Below are 17,112 nucleotides of genomic sequence, written 5' to 3'. Positions count from 1 at the left end.
AGATTACTTATAAATCTAACTAGCACAATATTTTAGACAAACCAAGTCCATACTTACCCTTTTTCAATTAATACAAACTTCTCCTTAATATAGCAGAATATCATGAATTCAAATTCTTAGTTTCTTATATAGTGGAAATTGAACGCCTGCACGTATAAGCCAAAAAATCACTTAGGTGGATAGTACTTCACTAGACAGACTGTTTACTATAATACGCCAAAGCCTTAGGCCCACGAGACCTGGGGTGTTACAACTGCCACAGAATACAAGGCTGAATTCCTGAGACTCAGCCGATATACCCAAAGAATGATCGTCATAAAGTAGGATAAATGCGTGAGGTTCGAAACTGGGATACGTTTTGACCTTAAAATACATGTTGTTCCATACCAAAAATAGGTATTTGAGACCTTAGTAGAGAAAGCTAAAATAGTAAGGGAGACCAAACAGGTGGAACGTGAAAAATGACAGAAAAATAAGGTCCTAATTAAGAGAGATTCTGGTTCTATTTGTTTGAACTTTCATCCAACAAAACAAGCCAAAGAGGGCAGACCGTAGTAAAAGGTTGCTATGGCTAAACTTGAGGACATAACTCCCAATTGTACACATTGTGATACACGCCATTCGGTCGAATGTTGGAGAAAGTTAGGTGTTTTTATTAGTTGTGGGTTGTCTGAGTATAGAATTAAGGATCGTCCTTGTCGAACTGACCAAATGAAAGATCTGAACTTAAATCAGAGAGTGGGTTAGTTACCTCGAAGAGTTCATGGTCAAAATAGGGCCTCAAATATTGTAGCAATTGGCACAAATCGAATTGAGGCTAGACAACTTGCCCTTGTTTATGTCTTTAGAGAACGTGAGGATAGAGATGTGTCCGATGTGATACATGTATTTTTACCATCCATTCAATTCCATACTTCACCTTAATTGACATACGATCCACCCATTCATATGTTGCTTGTAATATGTATTATAAATTGAGTGTTGGAGTAAAAGAAACCACTATTAATGTTACCGTAGTAAGCCGTTTAGGACAATCGGTAATTTTAAATAAAATCTATAGAAGATGTCCTTTGGAGGTTCAATGGGTAATGTTTCCAGCAGATGTTATAGAGTTATGGGAAGTTTGACTTAATTCTGGGTATAAACTGGTTTGTAGAACACCATGTTAGACTAGATTATGCCTCTAAGAGAGTAACCTTGAAAATGACGGTGGGTAGTGAGATTGTTATGGTTCGAGAGCGTGGAACTATTTATTCAATGTATTTTTTGCTATGGTTGCCAAGAAGTTAGTTTCGAAAGAATGTGAGGCTTATCTAGCCTATGTAATGGATGGGAATGCAAATAGCTTTGTCATAGATAGCATCTGAATTGTTAGGGAATTCCCAAATGTGTTTCCTGAGGAGCTACCAGGATTACTTTCAGATCATGAGGTAGAATTTAGAATTTAACTGTTGCCAAGAATTGTTTTGATGTCCATGGCTCCTTACTGCGCGAAAATAAAAGAAAAACATTAGTAATATAAAATGAATAAATAAATAAATAAAAGGAATTAAAGATCGTATCTATAACTTCTAAACTTCTTAATTATTCTACTAAAGCGCAAAGATTAAAATCAACTTAGTAATGTTGCCTCCACGACAATGACACCAACAACTTGACCACCTCTGGACGCACCAACATCCAAAAGAAACTAAAATATATGAAATATAGAAGCAATGTTTGCAAATATACGAGTTAGGTTGTAATATAGTTACAACAAAATGGGTGAGTACTCCAAGGATCGTACCCAAGAGAGGTGAATTACTAGATTAATTCTAACCTAAACGAAAATAGATCTAATTACTATTTTAAACAAATTATATTATGATAAAACATAAAAGAAAGGTTTTTAGGTTTTTATAAATAAGGAAATAAAAATAACAAAAGCCTAAATAAAAAGGACTTTGGAAAACTAATTTATAAACTGAATCAATTCTAGGCATGAGTGATTAGCTCGCTTCGGTGGTCATAACTAATTCTTGTTTTGGGTTTCTACTCAATCAACTAGTCATTACCCTAGCAAGATCTTTCGATCTTCCATTAAAATAATGAGTTAGAAAGAACTACTTATCTCTCAACCTCACAGTTCAGACCGATTTAGAGCTCAGGTGTTCACGGATAGGTCATACCAATTTTGGGTTAATTCCCACCTAAATGAGTTCCTAGAGTCGTCGACCCTTGGGTTTAAGTTCTTCCTCTCCCAAACAATTGATCCGCTGAGAAAACCTTACATAGAAATTAATTAATCACACTTCAACTCACTAATTCCCCCTAAGAGAATTAGTTCCCCATGGATCTCATGAACATAATCAACTTGAAGATAAGGATAAACATAAAAATAAATCAAGAGTAGAGTTTAGAGAATCTTGTTTGTAGTTGATAGTTGAAGTGTAGAAAATCCATTAGCGTTTGATCATGTTTACAAACCACGTTCTTCGAGGAACACAAATAAAAAAAACCTAAAACCTAAAAGAAAGAAAAACTGAAAATTAAAATTACAAAGAAAACTTAAAGTATGAAAAGCCTTCCTCCACAAGTGTTTTAAGAGCCTATTTATAAAGTTATGGTTGTCGTCGTCCTCAACCCTAGGTCAGTTAATGTTCTCGTGTATAAATTCCATTCTATGGACCCAAATCCCCCTGGCTTGTAAGTTCTTCCCATACTAAATTTTCCTTATTATTCAATATAAGTTGCCACCTTACGGCTTCTTTCAGTTTAGGCCCTAGTTTTTCATACATTTTGGGCTTAAACAAAACCGGATGTGACAAATCTTACACCCTAAAACAAAATTTCATCCTTGAAATTTCTTTGTGTGATAAGCCTTAGAGGTGGACTCAGATGAGCTATTCCCCCTATTTGTCCTCATATGGTTTACGAAAGTAACCACATTTCAATCTTACCAGAACCATCAACATGGCTTATCCTTTTGGTACCTTCGCTTTATTCCTACTCCACTTGATTTGCGAATCCATCAGCTCTCAACGAAATATAGATACTGGTTCATTTGTGGGTATGACTACTCCATTGTTCGATACACTCAAATCCATTGAGTTTCTTCACAAATATTAATTTAGCTGATGCTTTAGAGGGAACACCACTTGAATGACATCTTTTTTTATTCTAATCTTGGCATATAATTCTGGAAATCCTAGATTTATTCATGCGCTAACTCCGTCCACCTAGTGGGTCAATTCCTTCTTTTCATAGGGCGACTAAGTTTGCACATGAAGTATTTTACTACTACCTTGGCGAAGTACCAAAGTTTCCAGTCTAATTCTGGAGTTCTACTACAATGGTAACAAAGGCTTAACAGTCATCCTCAAAAGGAGTTATGGTTGGATAGACCTAGAACTTGCTCTACATACCTAAGGGTTGCATATTAAAGGGTAACAATTGGCAGATATCCCCGCCTCGGGAATACTAAAGGACTTTTCTTCTTCCAATGCCAACATGTATCCTTCATGCATTGGTGGACCTAAACGGTTCCTTTACCATTCTTAAATCTCCACAACTTCTCATGCACGCTTTTGGCTATAAATAAACCAGAACGCTAAGAGGGAAGTTTATAATTCCATAAACCTTTTGCTTGACCAGTTTACTTAATATCCCTCACTTTTCTTCTTCCTATCCTTCTTTTTCTTATTTAAGTACATTACTAGGTGTCATTCCGTTGTACTTTCGACACCATAATTTCAAAGATATCCCTATTTTCCTAAACCTTTCTATTCACTGATTAAAATTAAGCATATGAGGTAGGTAGGGCAATGACTTTTAACTTACAGAGGCACTTTCACCTAATATGATATAGTGGATCATCTGACTATCTAGGGGATTCAATTACCCTATCTTGCTTTTTCTTTTAGGGTGGTTCAAGATGAGTATCGACTAGGCGGCGCAACTGACTACCTCTTAACCCCTTTCTGGGCATCTATCTCTGCTACTGACCCTCCCATCTCTTACAATACCTTTCTTGGACTCTGCTCATTACGATTCCTATTATAACATTGTCGGGAGACCACGTCAGCACCGTTCACTTCTCTTTATTTTCCTTGTCAAAAATTCGCCACCCTTCTTTAACAACCCTAGCTATTTCCTTTCAATTACTAATAGGGTGGGGAAAATCCTTGATTGCTCTTCAAAGTAGAAGTGAAGCTAAGTGGACTGAATCCAAGAGGGTCACCTATTCTGGGGGAAAACGGTGTGTCCAACTCCATATATTCATGGAAGTCTATTCGCCAGATCTATGGATTTACATTTTCTGCTATGTGTCAATAGCGTCCATGTGTAGGTAGAATATGAGTGGTGATGATATTTGGGCTTTGGGTTGATTGTGTTTAAGAAATCATTTTAATTTAATAATTTTAATGGATTATTATTTGATTATTAGTTATAATTGTTGATTATTTTTATGGATCCTAAAAATGGGTGGATTCAATCCTAGCTGGAAGTCAAATTAGGCCTCGGGTTGGTCTATCACTCTAAAAGTAAGTATGGAAATTTAAATCTGATTTGGGCTTTAATAAAATAAATAGATTTACTTTTAAAGAACTTAAATTCAAATTTTGATTTTCAAAAGAGAAGAAATCAATTTCATTTCGCAAAACACATTTAATTTGGGCAATTAAAGCCCAAAACCAAAATGACTTTTCATTTAAAACAAATTTATCCTTTTAGTTTTTTTTATTTAAAACAAAATTATTATTATTATTATATTTTTTTCTCAAAACGGATATCCAAATATCCACCTTATTTCATGTCAAAATTTTAAAAATTAAATTAAATTAAATTAAATTAAACTAAGAAGAACCCAAAATTAAACAAACTCTAACTGAATTTAAAATCTAAACATTGAAACAAAATTACTTGAGTTATCCTTATTTAAAATTCCATTTTAAAAATTAAATACACAACAATTCAATCTTTGAAGATGCAAATTTATAGGCCAATTCACCAATCCAAAGCCGGAATCCAAATTATGCCCTCAGATAAAATTAGATGCCTCCAGATGTAAACGGTAGAGAATCGATAATATTTCTATTGTTTAAAGGATACAGATAATACAAAAAGAGAAAATTCAAAGAATTTTAAAAAAAATTCTCTCATTTTTTCTCACTTTACTTTATTTTCTTGAAATTTCATCTATTTTATTTTAAAAAATTTATATGTATTTTTAAATTAAAAAAAATTATCAAATTTTTACAAAATCAGGATCAAATTTAAAAAAATATATAAAAACTAAATATTAAAATTGTCATTATACCAACTAAAAGAATATTACTGTTAGTTAACTAAAAACAATTTTAAAAACATTAGTGATTAAATTATAACTTTTTTTAGTTAAGTGATCAAAATAAAATATTACTTTTTTTAGTTAAGTAATTAAAATAAAATTTTACTTATAACTTAGTGACTAATAATGCAATTTACCCGTTATAAAAGCATAATGGTTGAATTTGGGTAGATGGAAAAAATTGGTTCAATTTGGAAAAATATAATTTTCAGTAGGATGGGCCACTAATCAATTTAATGCAAACATCTGTATATTTATAGGAGGTGACAGAAAATGCCTTTATTAAACAGAGAAATTGTGTAAACTTGATGAGTATTGAATGTCAAATATTGAGTACAAGGATGGATAACGGAAGATTTAAATGTTGGTCCCCAACAGTCGAAATTAGTGTATTTTTCTGACTTTAGTAGTCTAAAATTTAGTGACCAAACGGCGAGTGTAGGAAAATAAAAAGAAGTTTGGTCTGTTTTATTTTTCTAAGAAAAATTGTATGTTTTCTTTTTATTATTATTAATATAATATGTACTCAGCGATAATTTCAAAAGAAAAAGATATTTAAGCACAGTCAAATATATATATATATATTTATTATGGTAATAACAGCCTGAATATTATATATTTTCTTTACATGATACAATCAACAATATCTAAGTTTTGTCTTCCCTAATTTTATTATTAGTAGGAGGAGGAGGTGGATATTTTTAGATTAGTTGTAGCGTTTATTATTTTATTTGTAGCACAATTTTTTATAGGAATTTTAACACCAGATTTGAACACAATTAATTAGGAAAAAAATTCCCGACACTTAAACGCTCGTTAAAGTTAGAAGGTTGTTCAATAATTAGAAGGATTTGAGAAAAATATAAATTTAAAAAATAAGTTTAATAGAAAAAAATAAAATAAAACTCATATTCTAAATGGGTTAGATCTTGGGTAGGATTTTTTAGTCTCGACTCAACCTGAATTAATTGTTTTGTTGTTGTTTCGCTACCGGTTTGTTATTATATTGTTACTATTTGTATATTGTATAACTCTTGTTTTGTTGTTAATTTTGCTACTATTTTAGAGGCATTTGATTGCTAAATTATAGTTATCTTACTGTTATTAAGTATAAAGACTTTTTTAAATGTACTTTTAATTTATTGGGAAACATTTATTTTAATGTTTTTAGTGTATTTGATGTATTATATTTTTAAAATTTATTTTCATGTAAAACAATCTAATAAAAAATTAATACGAGCAGGCCAAGTTGGACTCAAGTTTAGCCTTTTTAATCTGGGTTGGGCTTGAGTAAAATTTTAGACCCATTTTTCGAACAAGCCCGAGCCTAAAATTTTACATCGACCCCGTTCGAATCCAGCCTGACACATGATCAAGTCTACTTACACCCATATAAAACTAAATAAATTTATACTTTTTCTTCACCCTAATTAAATGAATGGCTAAGATTTAAAATTATTTAATTTTTTTAAAAAAAGAAAGACATTTTCTATATTGTCTTTCCTTTTCCAATTATCATTTTCAGTGTTTGTTGACTTCTCTCTTTGTAATTATGAAAAAGTTAATTAAGAGAGTGTTTGATAAATTAAAAAATTAAGTATTAGTTTTTGTCAACACTAATATGTAAAAGTAATCTTACATGGCATTATATAATTGGATGGGACCATTGCTTATGTGGTGGAAAGGTCCACCTAATAATTTTTTTAACTATCTACCTACTTATCTTTTCAACTTTTTTTTGTTAAAAATTTTATATCAAGTAAAAAAAAAATTAAAACAATTATCAAACATATTTAAAATATTAAATGTTAAAAATTTTAATTTTCAATGAAAGAAAAATTATCAATGATTTATCAAACACAATCTTCTCCCACCTTTCTCTTTGTCAATAATTTGCCACGTAAAGCTTCTTTAAGCCTAATGAATACAAATATAAATTTAATTTCTTTTCAATTGGAGAATAAAGTATCATCATATTCACCGACGAAATTATAATACTTAGTGCCAGTACTCCTTTGGATTAGTATACATAGATATAGATATGTGTGGAGGGTATTGAAACAAGTGATGCTAATTTCTATCGAGGAAGTCGAAACAAGTGAGGGAAATAGCAAGAAAACTAATTAATGCTTTAAACTTTATGAATCCTTAGTATTATAAGCACTTTTAAGTTCCTAGAGCAGTATTTTGAGGTTTGTCATCAGTCGTTCTCAACTTGACATATTGTATTGAAAGTTTATTTAGATATGAAATTTTGGATTGTAATTATCATTTTTGAAAGAAAAGACAATGCTGTTTTATTTTCTAATTAAATGAGAATTAATTCTAGATCTAGACTTGATATAAAGGGTTATAGCATTCTTATTGCAGAGAGATAAGTGATTAGTTGAAGAATAATAAGAAAAGGAAAGAAAATAGTATAAAAAATATCATTTTTTAAAATTTTAACCAGTAATTTCATTTTTACTATAAAAGTCAAGAAAAGATGTAAAACTCGTAGCTCTCTCTCATTGAACTTTTCTTTTTAAGTTTTAACAAAATATTAAATTCACAATAAATTGTAATAGGAAAGTTCATCTTTCATGCTATGATTGATGGATTCAATTAGTATGTCACAATTGTTCTTTTGAAATTTACTTTTAAATTTTTAATATTTTCTAATTTTTAAAAACTATTTTTTACATTTTTAATTTTTTATATATTACATATAAAATAAAAATAATATTATATTAATAATAACTACAAGTGAATCATCACGTAAGATATCGTATTAACATCAAGATTTTATATTAGCAAGTTAATGGTGTTATTAACTTTTTTCCAATATGATTCTGACTAATTTAAAAAAAAAATAAAAATATGATTGCTAAATGAGAAGACAATGATTAAATTAATTTTTTATAGCTCAAGAATCAAGTGCTAAAAATCATTTTGTAGGGAAAAAAACCTACCAGTTTCTTTTAAAAATTTACCATTCATTTAAAAGATGAATATATATAGACATGTTGAGTGTTTTTGTGTATTTTTTAAAGGGTTAAATTCTCTATTTATATGATACGATTACTGTTTATGGATGTTAGGCTGTAGGTAGGTTCCTATGAATGCCAACATGTACCATACTCTGGAATTAATACGTGTTTTCTATGTGTGGGTTCGACGGCATGGTGGTGCAAATCCACATCATGCGAGCTCATGGAAGGACACGAACACCTCACGTGCAAATTTAGGGTACAAACCATATAGACTATAGGTCGAGACCCAATCGAGTAATCGAATAGCGGGCCGCTAATGGCGAGTACCATACTAAGACAAATATTTTATAAACACACATTTGCATAAATATTTTTCTTTCTAAATGAGACATCTTATGTAATTGAACTAAAACATTGCTATAGCATTGCATGTATTTAAGATACTTCTATCAATATAAAGCAATTATTCCTAACCCGAAACAAAGCAAGGGTAGAATACAATTGTGTATGGAATTTGAGATTGAATTAATTAAGCAATATCTTGTGCAGCCTTGAGCATCATCTCAAAAGCATTCTGGATAGATGACTTCAACTTTTCGGGATCAATAAAGCCTTTCTCGGTTTTAAAAGCAACCCTCAGCTTTCCCATGTAGCTAACCATTGCTATGGTTAGACTCTGCAAACACCAAATGCATTCATCAAATCCATCTGCTATATACATATGATTGATTATATATATAATCTATAAACAGACCTCAGGCCCGCCGATCATCATAAAATACAAGCTTTTAATTGGATGGTTAGCCAATGCCATTCGTTCCACCGGTCCAATTATGTTGGAGAGTGCCATGCTGGAGTTCTTTATTGTGCTGTAGATGTATTTGGCCGTTGCCTGTTATACATGCAAAATATTATTGATTTTTCTCTTTCTTCTAATTTGGCTTTTTCTCTATCAGTAGTAACCTTAAATTAGGTGTATTTGGTTTAGGGTTTAAGATTGTATCTATTATGGTTGGAAAATGTAACAATACTTCTTATAAAGTTGGTCTGATTGCATGAGTGTATTAATGATAAATTTTGTAAATTTTATTAATAGTATTAATTATTAGATTGAGATTTTTAAATAATTTTTTAAAATATAAAAATTAAATTTCAAAAGATAAGGACTTACAACCTACTTTTATATATAAAAAATCATATATATTAAATTTATAACTCAACTAGACATGTCAAGATTGATTTTGAATATGATTAATTTGGATTTTAAAATTTTAAAATTATTTTAAATTTGAATATTTCATCATTTTATGTTTATTTATTCAAGTTTAATTTAATACACATATTATTTTGAATCAATCATTTTTAGAGTTAAATTATTTTTATTTTTACTCATATTTTTATTTGATTATTAAAAGAGATAAGGTCGAGTTTTTAATCTTAAAGTAACGTTCAATAAAAATTAAATAAATAAATAAATTAATTAAATTAATAATGAAATTAATAATTATCAAAAACAGTTATTGAAATAAACTAAAATATTTATTATAAATTTAAATAAATTAGTTTATATAGTATAGTATATAAAACCATAAACAAAAGTATTTAGTATAAATAGTTTTTCTTTGTTCAACACTTAGTATAAATATTTTATTGTTACTAATATAAATAATTTGAATAGTTTTTACTATTTCTTAAATGACATTTAATTTAATTGGACATTTGTTTGAGCTTGAATTTTAATAAGTGGGCCAATTTCAAATTCAAATTTATTTTGAATTTTGATTAACTTAAAGTTGAAGTTAAAAGTGTTTGAATTGTGAACTTTTCATGATGATTTAGGTTTAAATTTATCTAGTTTTCCGCATTGTCGGATTTCGGATTTAATGTTAAAAACATTTGGTAATAGGGTGCAGTTTGCGGCAAATATAAATATTGATAAAGTTGGAAAGAAGATACCTCTGGGCCTTTAAATTTCCTGAGCCACTCAAGAAGGCGAGCTGTAAGAAAAATAGCACCCGAGTTTCGCTGTCTCTGAATAAGTTTCTGAGCTTTCCACACAAAATCAAGCGGATTCAAAGATTCCAAACTGGTTAATTCAGGTATTGAAACATGCAAGAAGGCGAACTGGTTTCCCCATACTTTCTCAGCACAGGGTTTGTGCATCTCCTTCACCGACTTGTACTCTCGAATGGCCCTAGTATTCAGCAGCACTAGTGCTGTTGAATGTTCATTATTCAACTTATTCCTTCCTTCTTGCATGTATAATCGAGTCCCAAGGAAAATTATTCCTGTTATCACATCATTTATTGTCTGTTAAATGAACCCCCCCCCAAAAAAAGGAAGTTAATCCATAAAAATATTTAAATATAGTTAAATGCATGAAAGTTAGGCAGATGTACTGAGTTATTAAATGTGAGATAAAAGCTAGTACAAAAACCTACCACTCTAAGCTTGGTCTTGATCTGTTTGATGTCATCAAGTGAAAATGTCATTGTTGAAATTACAACTGGCTTGAACTCTACCCCAGGATTCCCAGATCTTATCAAACTAATATCATCTTCAACATAGCTGCTTTTCATCAAGCTCCATCCAAAATCTGATACAGTGTTGAAGGCTGACCGTAACACTTTAGGAATGTTCCTGTATATGCTGGTACCTCTGACGGAAAGATTTGGGTTCGGGGCAGAAGTAAGTGAAGGAAATGTCAATGGAACCGAAGGATTGTCAGCTCTTTGTAGACAAGAAAGAAGAGCAGCCATGAGAGAATAGCCGTCACCCAATGAATGATGAAGCTTGAATATTATATTACCAGCTGCGTTGCTAGTAGGGTACTTGATGATATGAATATTCCATAGTGGCCGATTATGTGGGAGCTGTTCCATTGCTATCTTGGACAGATAGTTGCTTAGATGGTTGTCTTAAGATTGTGGTGATAATCCTGAGGGGAAATTAGGGATGTTTACATGATCTTCCAGCTTTACTTCAACCTTCTTCCAATGATTTACCCCGTTTTCATCTTCAGCCTGTTTCTCATGATCAGTTGAAATAGTTAGCGGGGGTAATTGAATATCGAAACTCCCAGCCGAAAATGAGACCTTAACCCTCAAATACACGTGTAGGAAGCACTCAAACATACATAGGTATACATTAGACAGATGATAAAAATGATAGATAGAAAGAGAAAATAAAGTGGAACACATATATGTATATGTATTATACGTACCATAAGGGAGGAGAAGCGAGGACTAATGGGAAGGAAGACATGTTTAAGCAAACCCAAGGCTGGGGAATCATCGATAGGAATTTCGCTGTCCAAAACAGCAAGAACGCAAACAGAGAGCACTGAGCTGTTGAAATACTGTGCAGTGGGACTGACTGGCTCTGAATGCTCACCATCTTCGACATTCAACTCATTCACCATATTTCTATTTTGAGCTTCACCAATCACCACCAACAACAAATAATGAAAAGAGTATTTCTTGATCTTGTCTTTCCAACTACACATGAGTCTATATTTATAGACAGGATATTAAAGCTGATAAGCTGTTCAACAAACTAACTTCTTTAACAGCTTTTTAACAGTTAACTTCTTTAACAGTCTTAACTTCACAATTAATTACTCAACTGCTGACACCGTCTTCTTTGGGTTTCGCTTGCCCTATTTATTGTTAGAAGTCAAACTGACTTTTAAAGTCCTCTAAGCATGCAGATAAGGTGACAAAGAAATTGGCTTGCAAGCTGGATAACAAACTGTCAAAAGAATTGGTCTAGAACTTGACCTAGTAGCGTGGCAGCTTGGTGATGATTTTTTAAGGACTAAGATGAAAATATCGATAAATTTGCTGGAAGTTTCCCGAAATATTAAAAGATAAGGATGGTGGATAATTATGGCAGCAATGTTTGAATAGTCTTAGGCGGAAACACTTTAAGACTGTTTAGAAAACTATATATAGGTCATGTCTGTGTAAATATAAGTAGGGAGAACAAAAAAGGTACGTGAGTGTTGAGAAAGAATTGGTGGCTTGAGCAAATTGTTAAATAAACTTAAATGAAAGTTAAGAGTCATGTAAGTGAAAGTCAAGAGTTGAAAGGTCAAGAGTTATATTGTTTTTTAATGGGTTTAAATTAGTAGTTTTTTGTTTAGGAAAATGAAAGGTCAAGAGTCATTGGTTTATGGTTATTATTAAATTTTAATATTTTCAATTTTTTGTTGTTTTAAATGGTAAACTATAGCCTATAAATAGTTTGTAAGCTTTTGATTTTATATGAGAGAACAATTTTATATTGAGAACATTTTCCACAATTTGGTATCTGAGCTATGGAGAGTGTGACTAGTAATGTGCCATTGCCTCGACTAACAAAGGTGAACTATGAGAATTGGAGCATCCAAATGAAAGCTCTTCTCGGGTCTCAAGATGGTTGGGAGGTGGTCCAAGAAGGTTTCGTAGAACCGACAACTACTGCGGGATATACGGCGGCTCAAAACAAGGCGTTGAAAGAAATGCGGTCGAAAGATAAGGCGGCATTGTACATGTTATTTCGAGCCGTTGATGAGTCGGGCTTTGAGAAGATTGCAAGTGCGACAACTTCAAAAGAAGAGTGGGACATTTTAGCAAAGGTGTACAAAGGAGCCGACCGAGTTAAACAAGTCCGACTTCAAACTCTTCGTGGCGAGCTGGAAGGCATGAAGATGAAGGAATCAGAAGGTGTCTCCGACTACATCACGCGTATTCAAACCGTGGTGAACCAACTCAACCGAAACGGAGAAGCGTTAACTGATGCACGAGTTGTGGAGAAGATTTTGAGATCGTTAACTGACAGTTTCGAAAATGTCGTATGTGCCATAGAAGAGTCAAAAGATCTAGCAACGCTTACAGTCGATGAACTCGTCGGTTCTCTCGAGGCACATGAACAACGTAAAAAGAAGAAGAAAGAGGAGACACTCGAGCAAGCACTTCAAACCAAGGCATCAATCAAAGACGAAAAGGTTCTCTATTCTCAAAGCTTTCGAGGTAGAGGTCGTGGTCGTGGAGATCGAGGAAATGGTCGTGGTGGAAAAGGTCGTGGTCAAGAAGGGAATTATGAAGAGAAGGAGCATTCAAACCAACAAAATTGGCGGGGAAGAAGACGTGGTCGTGGAAGAGGCGGATGGTCGAATTATTCCAATGTCGAGTGCTACAAGTGTGGCAAATATGGTCACTATGCGAAGGATTGTAACTCTGATAAGTGTTACAATTGTGGTAAGGCGGGACACTTCGCGAAAGAATGTCGCTTCTCGAAAAAGGTGGAAGAGACAACCAACCTAACCACGGAAAATGAGGAGGCAAAAGAAGGTTTTCTCTTGATGGCACACAACGAAGTCAACACCAACAACAACATGGTGTGGTACCTTGACACGGGTGCAAGCAACCATATGTGTGGGCTCAAGCACCTATTCAAAGAGATGCAAAAGGTTGAAACGGGACATGTGTCATTTGGAGATGCGTCGAAGGTTGAGGTAAAAGGCCAAGGTACTATTTGTTATTTACAAAATGATGGGTTAATTGGGTCAATCCATGATGTGTATTACGTACCAGACCTCAAGAGCAACATTTTGAGTATGGGGCAACTCATGGAAAAAGGTTATTCGGTACTTATGAAAGATCGGGTGTTACACTTGAAAGATAAGGAAGGGTGTTCGGTCGCTCGAGTTGAAATGGAGAGAAATCGCATGTTCAGGTTGAATCTGAGAAGTGTTCGAGGAAAATGTTTGCGAGTTGATGTTGAAGACAAGGCGTTGCTATGGCATCTCCGTTTTGGCCATCTACATTATGGTGGTCTAAACAAGTTGGCAAAGAAGAATTTGGTGCATGGGCTACCAGACATGGACTATGAGGGAAAATTTTGTGAAGAATGTGTGCTCGGTAAGCATGCGAGAACTTCGTTTCAAAATAAGGCAGAATATCAGGCTAAGCAACTTCTCGAATTGATTCATACCGACATATGTGGACCAATCACCCCTGAATCTTTTAGCGGTAAAAGGTATTTCATTTCTTTTATCGATGATTTCTCACGAAAAACTTGGGTTTATTTTCTTAAAGAAAAATCCGAGGCATTGGAGGTGTTCAAAAAGTTCAAAGTGATGGTGGAAAAAACAACTGGTAGACACATCAAATCTGTACGATCTGATAGAGGTGGCGAGTATACTTCGACGGCTTTCATGGAGTATTGTGAGGAGCAAGGCATAAGACGATTCCTAACCGCACCGTACTCTCCCCAACAAAATGGTGTGGCCGAGAGGAAGAATCGGACTATTCTCGACATGGTTCGATCAATGCTCAAGAGCAAGAAGATGCCGAAGGAATTTTGGGCGGAAGCCGTGCAATGTGCCATCTATGTGCAAAATCGATGTCCACATGCGAAGTTGGATGATCAAACACCACAAGAAGCTTGGAGCGGACAAAAACCATCAATTTCTCATCTTAAAGTATTCGGTAGTGAGGCCTATGCACATGTGCCGGATCAGCGAAGAACGAAGCTCGAAGACAAAAGCAAAATGTTTATTTTTATTGGGTATGATGAGAAAACAAAAGGATACAAGCTACTCGACCCGATAAGTAAGAAGGTTGTGGTAAGTCGTGATGTACAATTCAATGAAGCAAGCGAGTGGGATTGGAATAACTCAACGGAGGTTATCACCAAAGATGGAGGATCATCAATCGCTACACCAACAATCATACCGACAAATCCTGAAACTACCGATGATGAAGATGAACCGCAACAACCAAAAATGCGAAGTTTGCAAGATTTGTATGATTCAACAAATGAGGTACATATTGTATGTCTTTTGGCAGATTCCGAGATTATAAGTTTTGAAGAGGCTGCACGGGACAAGAAGTGGCAAACTGCTATGGATGAGGAGATTAAAGCAATTGACCGCAACAACACATGTGAGTTAACAGAATTGCCAAAAGGAAGTCAACCCATTGGTATGAAGTGGGTGTTCAAAAGAAAGATGAATGCTCAAGGCGAGTTAGAACGGTACAAGGCGCGACTTGTTGCAAAGGGATATAAGCAAAAGGAGGGGATCGATTATGATGAGGTATTTGCTCCTGTTGTAAGAATAGAGACAATCCGGCTGCTCATTGCACAAGCGGCACAATTTAAATGGCCAATATTTCAAATGGATGTCAAGTCGGCATTCTTGAATGGTGTGCTCGAAGAAGAAGTCTACATTGAACAACCACCCGGGTACATGAAAAATGGAGAGGAGAAAAATGTGCTGAAATTAAAGAAGGCACTTTACGGGTTGAAGCAAGCACCGCGGGCATGGAATACTCGTATCGATACATACTTCAAGGAGAATGGGTTCAAACAATGTCCTTATGAACATGCCCTCTACGTGAAGAAGAATGGAGGTAATATGTTATTTGTTGCTCTTTATGTCGATGACCTCATTTTTATGGGGAACACTGGTAAGATGATACTGGATTTTAAGAGCAAAATGACACAAGAATTCGAGATGACAGATTTGGGTTTAATGAAATTTTTCTTTGGTTTGGAGGTTCGACAAGAAAGGACAGGTATTTTTGTGTCACAGGAGATATATGCAAAGGAAATTTTGAAGAAGTACAAGATGACACATTGCAACTCGGTATCAACACCAATAGAACCAGGTGTAAAACTCTCGAAATTTGATGGAGGAGAACGAGTCAACGCAAGTAAATACCGAAGTTTGGTGGGAAGCCTTCGCTATCTCACTTGCACAAGGCCCGACATTTCGCTAAGTGTTGGCATTGTAAGTCGGTTCATGGAGGAGCCGGTTTATTCACATTGGAAGGCATTGAAGCGAATCCTACGGTACATTCAAGGAACGGTGTCACACGGGTTATTTTATTCAAATATGGAAGATTACAAGTTGATTGGGTATTCCGACAGTGATTGGTGCGGAGACTTAGATGATCGGAAAAGTACATCGGGATATGTGTTCTTTATGGGTAACACAGCATTTGCTTGGCTTTCAAAGAAGCAACCAATCGTGACACTATCGACATGTGAAGCTGAATATGTGGCAGCATCTTGGTGTGTGTGTCACGCTATATGGCTCAGAAATTTGTTGGGTGAGTTGGAGCAACAACAACTTGGTGCAACTGAGATACGAGTTGACAATAAATCAGCGATTGAGTTGGCAAGGAACCCAGTGAATCATGAGAGAAACAAACACATTGACATTCGTTTTCATTTCATCCGAGATCATGTAAAGGAAGGAAGTGTGAAATTAGTGCACGTGGCAAGTCGGGACCAAGTCGCGGATATCTTTACAAAACCGCTACCGATGATACTCTTCGACAACTACAAGAAATTAATCGGCATGAAGGATGGCAGAAGCATTTAAGTTTACAGGGGAGTTTTGTTAAATAAACTTAAATGAAAGTTAAGAGTCATGTAAGTGAAAGGTCAAGAGTTGAAAGGTCAAGAGTTATATTGTTTTTTAATGGGTTTAAATTAGTAGTTTTTTGTTTAGGAAAATGAAAGGTCAAGAGTCATTGGTTTATGGTTATTATTAGATTTTAATATTTTCAATTTTTTGTTGTTTTAAATGGTAAACTATAGCCTATAAATAGTTTGTAAGCTTTTGATTTTATATGAGAGAACAATTTTATATTGAGAACATTTTCCACACAAATAACTAGCGGCAATTATGTAATATTTTTCTTTTATATATATTTGTGAATAATAAAATTAGTTTGATTTTGTGTGTTTATTATGTTTCTAACTATAAGAATTAAGTTTGTGTCCAAGTCGCAACGGTAAACAGGATTCAATCACAGA

General features: G+C 33.8%; 1 pseudogene; it reads right to left on the bottom strand.

Moving 5' to 3' along the window:
- Positions 1-8,655: 8,655 nt before the first annotated feature.
- LOC121228208 (O-acyltransferase WSD1-like) lies at positions 8,656-11,916 on the bottom strand (annotated as a pseudogene).
- Positions 11,917-17,112: the final 5,196 nt, after the last annotated feature.

This window comes from Gossypium hirsutum, chromosome A04 (genome assembly GCF_007990345.1).
Source record: "Gossypium hirsutum isolate 1008001.06 chromosome A04, Gossypium_hirsutum_v2.1, whole genome shotgun sequence".
Taxonomy (NCBI): Eukaryota; Viridiplantae; Streptophyta; class Magnoliopsida; order Malvales; family Malvaceae; genus Gossypium; species Gossypium hirsutum.
Note: the sequence above shows the minus strand (reverse complement) of the source record. Positions and strands in the feature narration are given on the sequence as shown.